The following is a 13,157-nucleotide window of genomic DNA, read 5'->3' as shown; positions in this document are numbered from 1 at the left end:
CACTGTAAAGCAATCAATATCATTATCATCTCTTTGCATGAATGTACAGTATATCTTTTGCATGATTTTGATGAAACTGCAACCACACTTCTTTGATTTTAATCTATTCAGTTGAAGCCAACTGTAAATTGGAGTTGAGTTCTACTTTAATGGTAAGAGAGCTCTGCACAAAAAAAGGGGGGTGAGGGGAAAGTGTGCACATGAACATGTCTAGGAGCTTTGTGAATCACTTCAGGTACGTGTCTGACCAGATAAGGCCATCATCTATAGGCTGTATGCTTGCCAAAAACTCTAAAATTCAAGAGCTAACACAACACTCTGGAAAAATTTGAGCCAAATTGGAAGACAGTTCTTTTTCAAAATATTATTAAACAGTGTATACATACATTATGTAACACATTGAATGATGATAATTCTAGCATACAATTGTATATGCCTGTTCCCTTTTGCATAAAACAGTTCTCTTCTATTTCTAATATTTCTTTTACTATGTACGTCTAAAAGATCTTCAATACTAGAGAGATGGTGTAGCAAAAGGTGTTATCATAGCAACTACATATGTATTACCACTGTTGATTAAAAAATTCTATCAGTATCTCGATACCAGTAATGTAATACATTGTGTCATAGGGCATTACACAGGATAACCCTAGTTTGCCTAGTGGGAATGTACTGGAGTCCCATACCTTAACTCATTCTTAAAGGATAAGAAGATATTGTTAAAATTGCATTTCCCATAGAAACCTGCTGGAGTAAACTTAGGGCTAGATGTACACTTACTGTACTTCTTTAATGGGTTGATCAACAAGTGTGTACATCTACAATACAAAGTTTCTTTTGCTTGCCGAACAATGAGTTAGAGTTTTCTAAGGCAAGTGGGCAAGTGAATTTGTAGAAGCCTGCTGGTTGGGGAAAGAACAGTTCATTGCAATTTGAGTAATTTGTACTGCTGCTTGTTAGTATCCCAGTTGCATGACCCCTGACCTATGTTTTCGTTTGCCAGTAAAGTGAAGTACTGTAAAAGTGGAAATTTTCGCGATGTTGAAATTTTTGCGCATTTCGCACAACCAGACACTAGCGCAAAAATGAAAGCATACAAATCTTTTTTTGCATGCCATATGTTCCTGTACTTACTGTCTTGATTGTCTTGATTCCACAGAACTAAAAGCATGCGAAACTCTTCTTATTGGGCCGAGCGTGAAAATATCCACTTTTACAGTACTTCTACAGTGCTACTTGTTTGGGTAACTTTCACTGCGATGGCCCAACAGACAAGCATTATACAACCTTGTATATCAAGCAAAATTGGGGTATCAAATTTTAGCACATTCTTCATAGCTTGAATATGTGCACTGTATGTAACACATGTACAGCTGTATTATGTGGCATACAATGTACAAATGTATACAACCGTATGTATTAGACATACCCTGTTACACCATAATTCATGCCAGGACAGTAAAATAACCCTCCCTATTCAACACTAATTTGAATAGAGTTCTGGTATATAGTTGAGTAAAATCAGTGCAGTATCAACTTTATACTGAGCAAATGCTCATTCTGATCCTGTGTACCTTAAAACAATCACACACTTGTTGTAGACACACTATACATAAATGCACATAACATGTATATGAGTACAACATATGAGACATTTGTTTTTCGGGGTGAGAAGGCTCAGACAGTCTATAATTATTTTTTTTTTTTTAAGTGAAAAAAATGCTGCCTTTACTGGTCAAAAAAAACAACAACAAGAAATCTTGACATTCTGAACAAGACACCAAGAGTGAAAGTTTTTTTCTTCTTTTCTTTTCACTGTCATCTGATCCATTCAACATCCACCACACTCCTAGTACAACTGTACAATGATACTGTCACTTTGCTATTCATGCCTTGGTTCACACGTACTTTGGTCTTCACATTGTAGATATATTTGATATATATCTCTACTAGGTCTAACTTGTACATTGTGCTTATGGTTCAATCCGGAAGTATTGGCGCATCAAATGTGGCATTACAGAGTATTCCTGGGGTTACAAACCTAGACTGCTAGAGTCCAAAGACTTGTGCATTAAAAATAAAATATGTTATCCCATTTGATAAACAATTGACCCCAAACAGCCAGAGTGATTTACAAAATGTACAATAATTTAGATCTAGTTTGTTAACTACAAAGTGTATGGTTGGTCCTACTACTCACCGACCGTCTAATTTCTATTTGCCTGATAAGAATATTCAATACTGAAATTCACATAGAAACTTGGCCTACATTGTATTGTATACGTGATTGAGAAAATCAGGCACCGTCAAATGCTGTTGTTCCCTTTTCAATTCGAAATTAGTGCAAAAATATCGCCGTCGAACTTGAGTGTCTTCTTTTCAGCTCCCCGCGGTAACGCTCCTTTTTTAGATCGACCGCTGTTTTTGTATTGACAAAGCACACAAACCGAGTTGTATTGAACACCGTGTTGTACGAAGCTTTTTAGAAAATGCTGACATCACAATTCAATTCGGTTGAAATATTCATTAGAAAATTTGTCCTTGATTAAAATCATTAATGAAAAGTGAATTTTCGCATTTTCCCACACATCCTCATCAACGGTCAAAGCCAATACATTTTTATGTGCTCTGTGCACAGTGCAGTGCATACTAAGCGTTCTGTGCGCCAAAACTATGCGGTCGGTTTCAAAAAGGGTGGTCAATGTGTAGTAGAGCTGCCACACTACATTGTGTGAACAAAATAGTGTCTATTATGGTGACGATGATGATGAAGATTGTTTCTTTAATATTGATTATAGTGCCAGTATCTGCCATGTATAGAGTAAGTGTACCAGTTTGCGGCCGCTTAAGGGTTTTTCCACTCTGAAATGCAAACGTGCAGATTGCTCTAATCCAGGTTATATCATAGAGATTGTCCACTTACCAATACACCATATTGTCACCATTGCAAGACCAATGTCCATCCCGTTGGTCAAAAAAGACCGCGGCCGCGATCCGGTACAGCGCGTTCCGGTTTGCGGCCGGGGTGTTCTGGTTCGCGGCCGCCTCGCGCTTTTGGGTTTTGTCCAGCGCAAAGTGACTTGTTTTTTTCCATCAAGAATGAAACATATCAAACTGTAAATCCTATTTTCCCAATCTGTAAATATTAGTTTTGATTAATAAAACTATTTCCTCAAAATTTTCCCCAAATTACTGAATATGAGCCATTGACAAATTGGAAGAGGAAGAGGACTTCAAGGAATATGAGGGACAGCAGAACTGAAGATCAGGGACAGCTATGAGGCACGCCCTTACAAGTCATCAAAGTATATGGATGCATGATCTTATTTTTCAATTTACTTGTTTTATTAATAAAAAATATATTTTTGTTCTATTTCAAATGCTTTTCTATATTTCTGTACGCTTATTTTGGCTGGCGTTTTACCCCCGGCCGCGATATAGAGCAAGCGCCCTCTATGGTGTTCCGGTTCGCGACCTCCCCCCGTTTCCTTCGCGATTCGTCATTTTCAATGTATTGTCCGTGGTGAGTAGTCATCACATTCTAACCCTCCTCTACGATCAATATTTCAACAAGAAAACGACATATAAGGACATGACAGCCGTCTAGCTACGTCCAGAATAGTTGACTTACGTGTTAATAATACCTATAATTCAAGCTCTTGCGGTGAACACCTTGGTTTCCAAGAGATTTTACAGCGACTAGACCTCGCACTGCTGTTAGTCCCAGGTATGTTGATGTTGTGCAGGATATACTCCGTTGAATGGTGACAAGTTACCGGGCTGCCAGCCCATTGGCCAGATTTTATCAACTGGAGACCGCTGGCCCGGCCGCGAACTGGTGCATGGCCGCGAACTAGTGCACTTACTCTACATTTGAAGGGCACTCATGCTCATAAAGGTCTAGAGCCAGAGGACAAGGAATCTAGACAAGATTGAAAGCTAGCTGACTGAAAGACTGGTCTGTACATTATGTTTTGTCGTCGGGGACGTGACTCCGTCTGGCTTCACGGAATTCCCTCCTATACCGAGGAGAGTCGTAAAAGTAAAACAAAACGATAAAAAGACTCCTCTGGATAGACAGATTTTTCTGCTCATGTTATTGTTAGATCGAAAGACACTTACAATCAGGATCAGGAACCCCTGCATGTTCTGAATTCTGCAATTAGTCTACTAGGCCTAAAGTTTAATTTTGACTGATTGTAATTGGGATATCCAGACTAGAATCTAGAAGAATCCAGTAATTTTATGTATCATATTATTGAGACCATATTGGGACAATTTCACAACATCTGTGACCTCTTAACACTTGCCATGCTAGTCCCTGAGTGAGCACCATACAAACAATCTACTCTAGCCACAAATGACTTTTAGCTAACGTTACTGGTGAGCTGTGTGGTGAGGTCCTAATTTTATTGGCTGAGGGTTTAGGCTGCACAGGCTAATTGTTTCAATATGGAAAGTGCTTCCAACAACCAATGCTGCAAAGCCAAAGGATCCTTAACATTCTTCTTATGTTGAACTTAAGCTTTCAGTCATTAGGTAAGAATATGCAAGCTCTTTTTACTTGAAGTCACAATATCAAATGGCTTCACAGTTATCAGTTATCACACGCACCACCACCCAGCGACTAGTAGGGCCTATGCTACGTTATCACATACCGATTACACTTGCAGAACTGCACTCAACCTGCAGCGCTACTCACACACAGAAGTGAAAATGAAATTTATACATTCATCAACAAGTCACACAAATTCGTTTCCATACACGTATTTCCACTCGTCTATGACTCTCGAAACAAGTGAGGAGGCCATACTTACATTCGTATCACTGACAGCTTAATTATTCCCAACTGTCAAGGGTTGATCCATAAAAATAGTCACGGAAATTCACCAAAATTAATAACTTTCCTACCCCACAGAGGGTGCAGGACTGATCCAGGGCGTTAGACACGAATCCACCGTTCGTTACATACATTACATGTACAGACTACTGTACATACAATACGTACGTGCATTACTCGGTTCCTGATGGGCCGAGATGCATTCGCTGATACCAGCAGAGGATGACGCGTCCTTTCATTCTTTTTCACAGGTTAATGACTCGCCCGAGTTATCGCAGCGAATTCTTGCTGTTGAGAATATCGCCATCTAACGCCAAAAACGGACCAGCTTTGTAAGGAAAGAAATAGGGTGGGGTCACCCTGTACGAGGAACCACCATAGAGCATGCCGTTTATTAGACAAGTGGCCGTACCTTTATTAGATTTGATGCATTTCATACAATATATACGAAAAAATGATAAGTGCTGTGGAGTGGTTCATTATTTTTGTACATTATGCTAAGGAAAGGATGTTTTACTGGGTCTACAATATCTCTTTTGATTTTGATTGCCAGTAAAATAAATAGGGCCTAACTTGGAAAAGATAATAGACGGAATTAATGTCCCCTCAAACATTACCCTTTGTAACCAGTGTTCCTATACCTCTACTGATAATAATGATAATACCAGCCACTAATGATAATGATGATGATGATAATAACAATGATAATCATGATTTGTATTATTACCATTGTTTTTGTTGTTGTTCCTATTACTATCGTTATCATTAATGTTTTATTATCATCTTCACTATAATAGGTTTTCCTGGCCAATTTCGTTTAAAAAATGTCATTTATTTTTCATTTCATGTGAATTCAAATTCGTAGGTTTGAAGCGGTGTATTGACTTTGGTAAAACGATTTCTCGTTTAATGTTTTCAGAATTGTTTCTACTTTTAGGCACCTGAATTAGTGGTCACAAGTTAAAATTCGGATGTAAGCATTTAGTTTCGTGTTTTGACATGGATTTCCAAGTTTGTGCCTTCAGAGTAGTGCAATAAGCACTTACAAGCACTTTCAATTTCGTTTTTAAGCAAGCTATTTTCATTATTGAGCACTGGGGTCAATTGAGTAATGCACGTGTGCTTATAAATTGGCAAGAGTGATTATGTCCAGATAGTCAATGAATGTGACGTTTACTTTTTATCTTATACACTCATCGTCATGATCAGCATTTCTTTATTTTGAACATCCAAATTGTTTTCTTTTGCTAAACATGTTATGTAAACTTTATTAAAGGTCCAGTTTACCTTTGGGAGCAGTGATTTCAAAAATGTTCAAGATATCACATTTGATGCATATGTGTAGGTCTGTTGAATCATAAAACATTCTACCATATGAAATATTTCCAATAAAACCTAAAATATAAGGAGATATCAGGGTTTTTCTCAGTAAACCGTAACTGTATACGGTTTAGTCTGGAAACATTTTTATTATAACTATTGTTCACATTTTGTGTATTTAACAACACTTAACATCGATTATACGGATTCAAATTTTGACAGTGGTTGTTTCTATCCCTAACTCACATTTTAGAACTATTTTAAAGCACTAATGCTTTCATCTGCAAATGGTAAATTATGCCTTTAGAATAAAATACTAATTTCGTCATGATGTCATCTCATAGTTGTCCTTATCTCTAATTTAACTTTATTTTCATTCATATACGATCATCATTATTGGGTTTACAATCTTCATTTGACATCTTTATCTTAATCATCGTCATCATGCAGCTTTCTTCATCTTACATCATCATGACAAGTATAATAATATAGGCATGCGCAATCAATGAATTAGAATGCACAAATGCAAAATCGGTTGCCAAATTAATCAATTTGAATGAAGAAAAACGATTTTGAATGACCGTATTTTGATGCCTGAGCACAATTGACGAAAAAGAATATTTCTAATATGAAATTGAATGGCAAAACAATGAAATTGGCAGGTAAAACCTATACATGTATTATTATTATCATTATCAACATTTTCCTCATTATCATTAGTGTTATCATAATTATCATTACCGGTATTTTGTTTTGATAGGGACGAGTAGCTCGTTAAAGGACAAGTTCACCAATCCTTCACAGACATGTGGGTTTAGTGAATGCAGCAATATTAGTAGAACACATCAGTGAGAGGTTGAAGAAAATCGGACAATCCGTTCAAAAGTTATGAATTTTTGAAGTTTCTGCTCAGTCATGGTTGGATGAGAAGACTAGCCTGTGATGTCAAATAGTGTACAACGATAAAGAAAGAATAAAGAAAATTCAACATAATATTTTTGATTTTCTCGCATAACAAAAGAACACTCGACTTCTCTCTTTCAGAAGGCAGGGTGAATAATATTACCCTTCACATACATCAGTAACAAGTCGAAGAAATGTGCACTTTATTCAAACAGTAACATTTTGTGAAATTCTCTTTTTATTTTCCTTATCGTTGTATATACGCATGTGACATTTACTGCAGCTGCTACCTCATCCAGCAGTGACTGCACAGATACTTGAAAATAAATAACTTTTGAACGGATTGTCCGATTTTCCCCAAACTTTCACTGATGTGTTCTACTAATATTATTGGCTTCACTCAATCCACATGTATATGAAGGTGAACTTGTCCTTTAAGCTTCAAATAGGTTTGACGGAAATACAAACCGCTTGTAGACAGACGACAGAAGGTGATTAAAGGGATTATACAGTATTAGTGGAGATGAGAATTGGGCTTTTAACTTTTTGCGAGATACCAAGAAAACAAGTTATGACATAGTACAGAACATACCATTTTAAGAGGAATTCAAAATTTATTTGATGAAAATCGGGTTTGGAATGACTGAAACATCCAAAAACAAAGTAAAAACAAAGCGATCGTAATAAAGTGTGGGTCCCACACTTTATAAGAATCGCTCTTTTTTCTTTCTTTCTTTTTTGGATATCTCAGCTATTTCAAAACAATTTTTCATCAAATAAACGTTGAATTCCTCAAAAAATTACATGCTCTTTCATATTTCATAAGAGGTTTCTCATTATCTCACCAAAAAATGTTAGAAACCTGAAATTAGGTCTCAACCAAAACTATGTAATCCCTTTAAGGTACAAAACACAAACAGTGATTTCAAAACCGAAACCGCTATTATAAGTATACACTTCCTTCTCTTATGGCAGACACACGGTCTATAAGTGAATCGTTCATATTTTCTGTTTCGGTATAATTTACATTTTGTAATGATCGAGAAAAATTATCTCTCTCTTCCTCTCTCTCTCCCTCTCTGTGCTTGCGTATGTGTGTGTCTGTGTGTGTATTGTGTCTTATGTCTATAATGTGTGTGTGTGTATGTGTGCATGTGTGTAGGAAACGCTATTTTTTTCTTTTCTTTTCTCATGAATTATCATTATTACATCTTCAAAACAATATTACAAATGTGTTTGCTTTTATATCCTAGTATAAGGAGTTTGACATATTAATATCAAGCACAATCCATAACTTGTCCATTAATTTACAACCATTTCATCACTAATAAAAGAAAAATAGGAATACCATCGCGAAGCCAATGAAAGCGGAGGCTATCATTCAGCATATCTATATAATGGCGATACTGTCGAGGTCATGTACAATGTGGACATGCAGTGCTGTCTCCCCCCCCCCCCCCCCCCGCCCCATATAAATGGCCATCCGAGTGTCTATCCTCCTCTCTGCCCTCGGTATGCACGCACTTTGGGTCGGTTATACAGTTCGGTATTCCGAACACTGCAAAAAGTCCGGTGTTAAATATGAAACACCGAGCTGGTGTTAAATTTCCGGTGCTCATTCATGGTGTTAAATTAACACCTCCGGATGTCATTTCAAAATGTAATATTGTTTTTTAACAGTTTCTTAGTTACTGCACTTCTTGTTAATTTTGAACTTCAACAAGACGATAAAGAAAGAAATAAAGTACTTGATTTTCGAAAAAAATGTGAAAACACATTTACAGCACAGTAACACCAGGTGGTGTGGTCTCCTATTAAAGCTGGACGGGTGTTATACCATTGAAATTAACACCACCAATATCAAATCAACACCATGCGGTGTCATTATTGAATTAACTCTAGCGCAGTGTCAAAAATATCACCAGCCACAGTGTCAAATTAACACCACGAAGTGCCAGGTGAACACTTTTTATCACCATCACAATACATTTTCTACACCTGTGGGTGTGGTCCTCTATTGAAGTTTGACCGGTGTTAGATTTAACACCCATGGTGTTAAATCTAACACCGATGTTTTTACAGTGAAGGTTCGTTATTCCGAAGGTTCTTTAGTCCGAAGGTTCGTTATTCCGAAGGTACGCTATTCCGAAGATTCGTTATTCCGAAGGTTTGTTAAGCCCAAAATGAGTGTGATAAGGTTTGTTATTCCGAAGGTTCATTAATCCGAAAATGAAATAAGGTTCGTTATAACGAAGGTTCGTAACGTACGGACCCTATTTCATTTTTCGGATCGACAAACCTTCGGAATAGCGAACCCTATTTCATTTTCGGATTAACGAACCTTCGGAATAACGAATCCCTATTTCATTTTCGGATAAACGAGCCTTCGGAATAGCGAACTATATTTCACTTTCGGATTAACGAACCCTTTTTCATTTTCGGATTAACGAACCTCTAGGTATAGGGAATTTGTGTGTTCCGGATCAACAAACCTTCGGAATAACGAACCTTCGGAATAAAGAACAGCACCCGTTAAGGTTATGCCCCTTTGACTGGTTCCGTGACATTTGCAACTGCAGCAGCAGTATTGCTCCCTCGAAATATCTGCACGCTAAGCCAAAAATATACCCACAATTATAAACCTAACCCTAACCCGAACTCTAACCCTCACAGGTCATCAAACCTAACCCTAATCCTCACATCAAACTAAACCTGAAACCCTGTCACAACCCTATCCCTAACCCTAACCCGAATTCCATGGAGAAAATAAGACCGGAGGAGTTGTCGTAGGAACAAACGTCTGTCGTTTCATCCCCTTGCATACAAACCTGACAAAGTAAAATAGATTTCATGAGAGTAAGAAATAACTCTCGAAAATTTTCATAATGGTGTTTTAGGATTGGGTCAATCACAAGAAAGATTATGACATTGTATTGCACATAAATATTAAAACATCGTGTCATGGGATTTCACCGGTCCAGAACTGGATGTCCAGGGACATGTGATTGGAACGTCGAAAGTCCGGCAAGCGAATAAATCAATTTCTTAAATTATCTATTGAATTCTAAACAGAGCAGCTTCAGAGTCGAAAAGAACGTCACAGGACAGCGCCATCTAGCGTTGATATACTGCACTGCCCTGCTTGTTGCAAACTAGGATTTCTCTTTGTTGTCAATTTTGATGATTCCGCAACTTGAATCAGGAAAAAAAAAAGTGAACAAAACAGCATCAACAACAGACCATATGCAAAGAGGTGATACGATAACTTTGCCACACAGTGCAACACATTCTTGTAGGCCTATAACGTATACTGCAAGCAAATCATGAGGTTGTAGATAATGATGTATGGATGAAGATTGACGAAGCAGTCTGCTGCATGCACAGGTCGTAAACCTAATGGGCTTCTCTCCCGGATGTTTAAAACAATGTAACGGATATTGTTTGTTTGTTTGTTTGTGTGCGTGTGTGCTTGCTGATTTACGTCATTATCCTGATCTACGGTCATCACTTCACAGCCGTCCTTATTCTTCTTCGCATTCAAAAGATTTTGATGTTATACTTTTTTTTTATCTACATAAAGTACGCCTTTCTCGACAACCAAACACCAGTACTTGCACCATTACAAATACCTCGCAATCATTGCTTACTTACTATTGTGTGTTTATCCTGTATGTACAATGTTTTTATGAAGAGCTTGATCGCAAAAACGAATTAACTCCATTTGTATTAATTCGATATTATCTGCTTGTTAACCTGCTAAAAAGAAAAATGATAGAATAGAATGTGATATATTTATCACAACTTTAAAAATATCACTTGTTATGTAACAAGACAAGTGAGGAATCACGAGAATTGTTTGTTTGTTCGTTTGTTTGTTTGTTTGTTTTTGCCTTGTCCTTCTGGTGATGGAATTACTTTAGAAATTTTAAATATGGCGCTTAAGCTGTTTTGAGATCAAACTCTTCATAAGTTGTTTGATTTAGAAACAGTTAATGAAAGTTTATTGCAGATTTGAATGTCTGTCGGAGAAAACAACAGGCAATGACGTTATCTTATACTCGAATTACGTCATATCACATGCGTTGTTTGATTGGTTACATTTTGGTTATTCCGAAATGGAATGGGGTTCGTTATTCCGAAGGTTTGTAAGTGTATGCGCACCTTAGTTAAAACGCCACAATGTTTGCAGTAACAAACCTTCATTTTCGGATTAACGAATTTATGGATATGTAGGGCATTTGTCTATTTCGGAACAAAGAACTTTCGGAATAACGAACCTAATTTTATTTTCGGATTAACAAACCACGGGAAGAACCTATTTTTGGTTTGTAGAGAGATCGGAAAGTTAATTCTTTAAAAAGTCTGCAAGATTTTTACACGGTGGAATCCAAGATGGAAACAAGACTCATTGACTAGAGTTTATGTTTGTGTGCCAAATAGTCTCATTTTCCTTCTCTGTGTGATTTTTTCCCCTCTTCTGGATTTCACCCAATTTTCCCCCTGTTTCTGATTCCACGGATCCCCACTAAGATCTTCCTCTGTTGAATGTTTTCATCTCAAGTCCGTTGCCATGACGACGCGTCCGTGAGTGAATGCCCCGGGAATATACCGATTTCCCCGTAAGGTGGGGGTCACAAAACCCGACCGTGACACAATCGCGAGAACAGTGTGGATAAAATGACAACCAGAGAGAGAGAGAGAGAGAGAGAGAGAGAGAGAGAGAGGGAGAGAGAGAGAGAGAGAGGGAGAGAGAGAGAGAGGGAGAGAGAGAGAGAGACTGGGTGAGTGAGAGAACGGGAGAAAGATAAGCATACATCAAAAACGTCTCATTACACTCACACAGTCACACTTTTAACCACAAGCATCCGGGAGCCAACACGGTGCCGCAAAAACTCTTCAGGTCTCATAAATCATTCGAGTAAGATGTTGAGGGTTTTTTTCTCAAATATGTCGCAAACGCCATCACATAATTGGTATGAAGCAGAAAGACGTAATTGTATCTGCCTCCACATTTATTTGGATCCCGGATTTGCATTCAAAGTCTAAACGTTTGTCTTTGTGAGAAGTGTTAAAACTTTGCCCTCTTTGAACAACCAAAATGAAAAAAAAAATATCAAGGCCAAAAAAAAAAAAAATTATAAAAATAGATGTATAAATTAATAATAATAATAATGATGATAGGAAGCAAATAAGAATGAATTTGCAGATATCACTTAATATTCTAGACGTGTATCAGGCAGCCCTTTGCCAACGGGTATAAGTGACTGGTAGTGACTTTAACTGTGTTTTTATTCACAGTCATGCAAGCTTTTCATCAAGATATTTTGACATTTGTGCAAAAACAGGAAAAACTTTTCATAACAAAATTGCTAGTTCTTCTTTAATACGGGCAATATCTCTCGTGAGTACAGACCGACACAGCTGTTTATACTGTTCAAATCTCTGACATATATAGAAAGGGATAATTAAGTTAACATCGTCAGAAGGAAGCTGTAAAATCTCTGTATTTAGTTTCAAACTCTAGAATATTACAATGATAGAACGACCCTCACGAACAAAATGTTACCTGGAAAGTACAGTTCGCCTCTTCCACAACTTACACGCCCACTATGACCGAGTTAAGTGCGTTGACACTTAGGTGACATATTTCTGTGAAAGTTGTTTCATGTCTTTAGAAGTGTACTTAAACGAAATCCTTTAATGTGTGAGATTTTATTATGGGTTGTTTATGACGATTAGAAAGATTGCCCAAGGCTTGCCGGACATAGCAACAACAAATGTATGTGAATTGGATTCCAAGTTATTGAAATGTGTTTGGTACAAACAGGTTTATTGAATGGCTAATTGCCGTGTCCTCAGATGAATATACACGAATTTGAATATATATATATATATATATATATATATATATATATATATATATATATATATATATATATATATATATATATATATATATATATAATATGCTGGCCCATTCTCCTGGGGCCTCATCAACCAACCGGTTTTATGCTGCAGAAATTGCCGCTCATGATAGACTATGGTCTAATGAAATTCGATGACCTTGTGATGTCACTCATGTAACTCACTCATC

Source organism: Diadema setosum, chromosome 3 (assembly GCF_964275005.1).
Source record: "Diadema setosum chromosome 3, eeDiaSeto1, whole genome shotgun sequence".
Taxonomy (NCBI): Eukaryota; Metazoa; Echinodermata; class Echinoidea; order Diadematoida; family Diadematidae; genus Diadema; species Diadema setosum.
Note: the sequence above shows the minus strand (reverse complement) of the source record.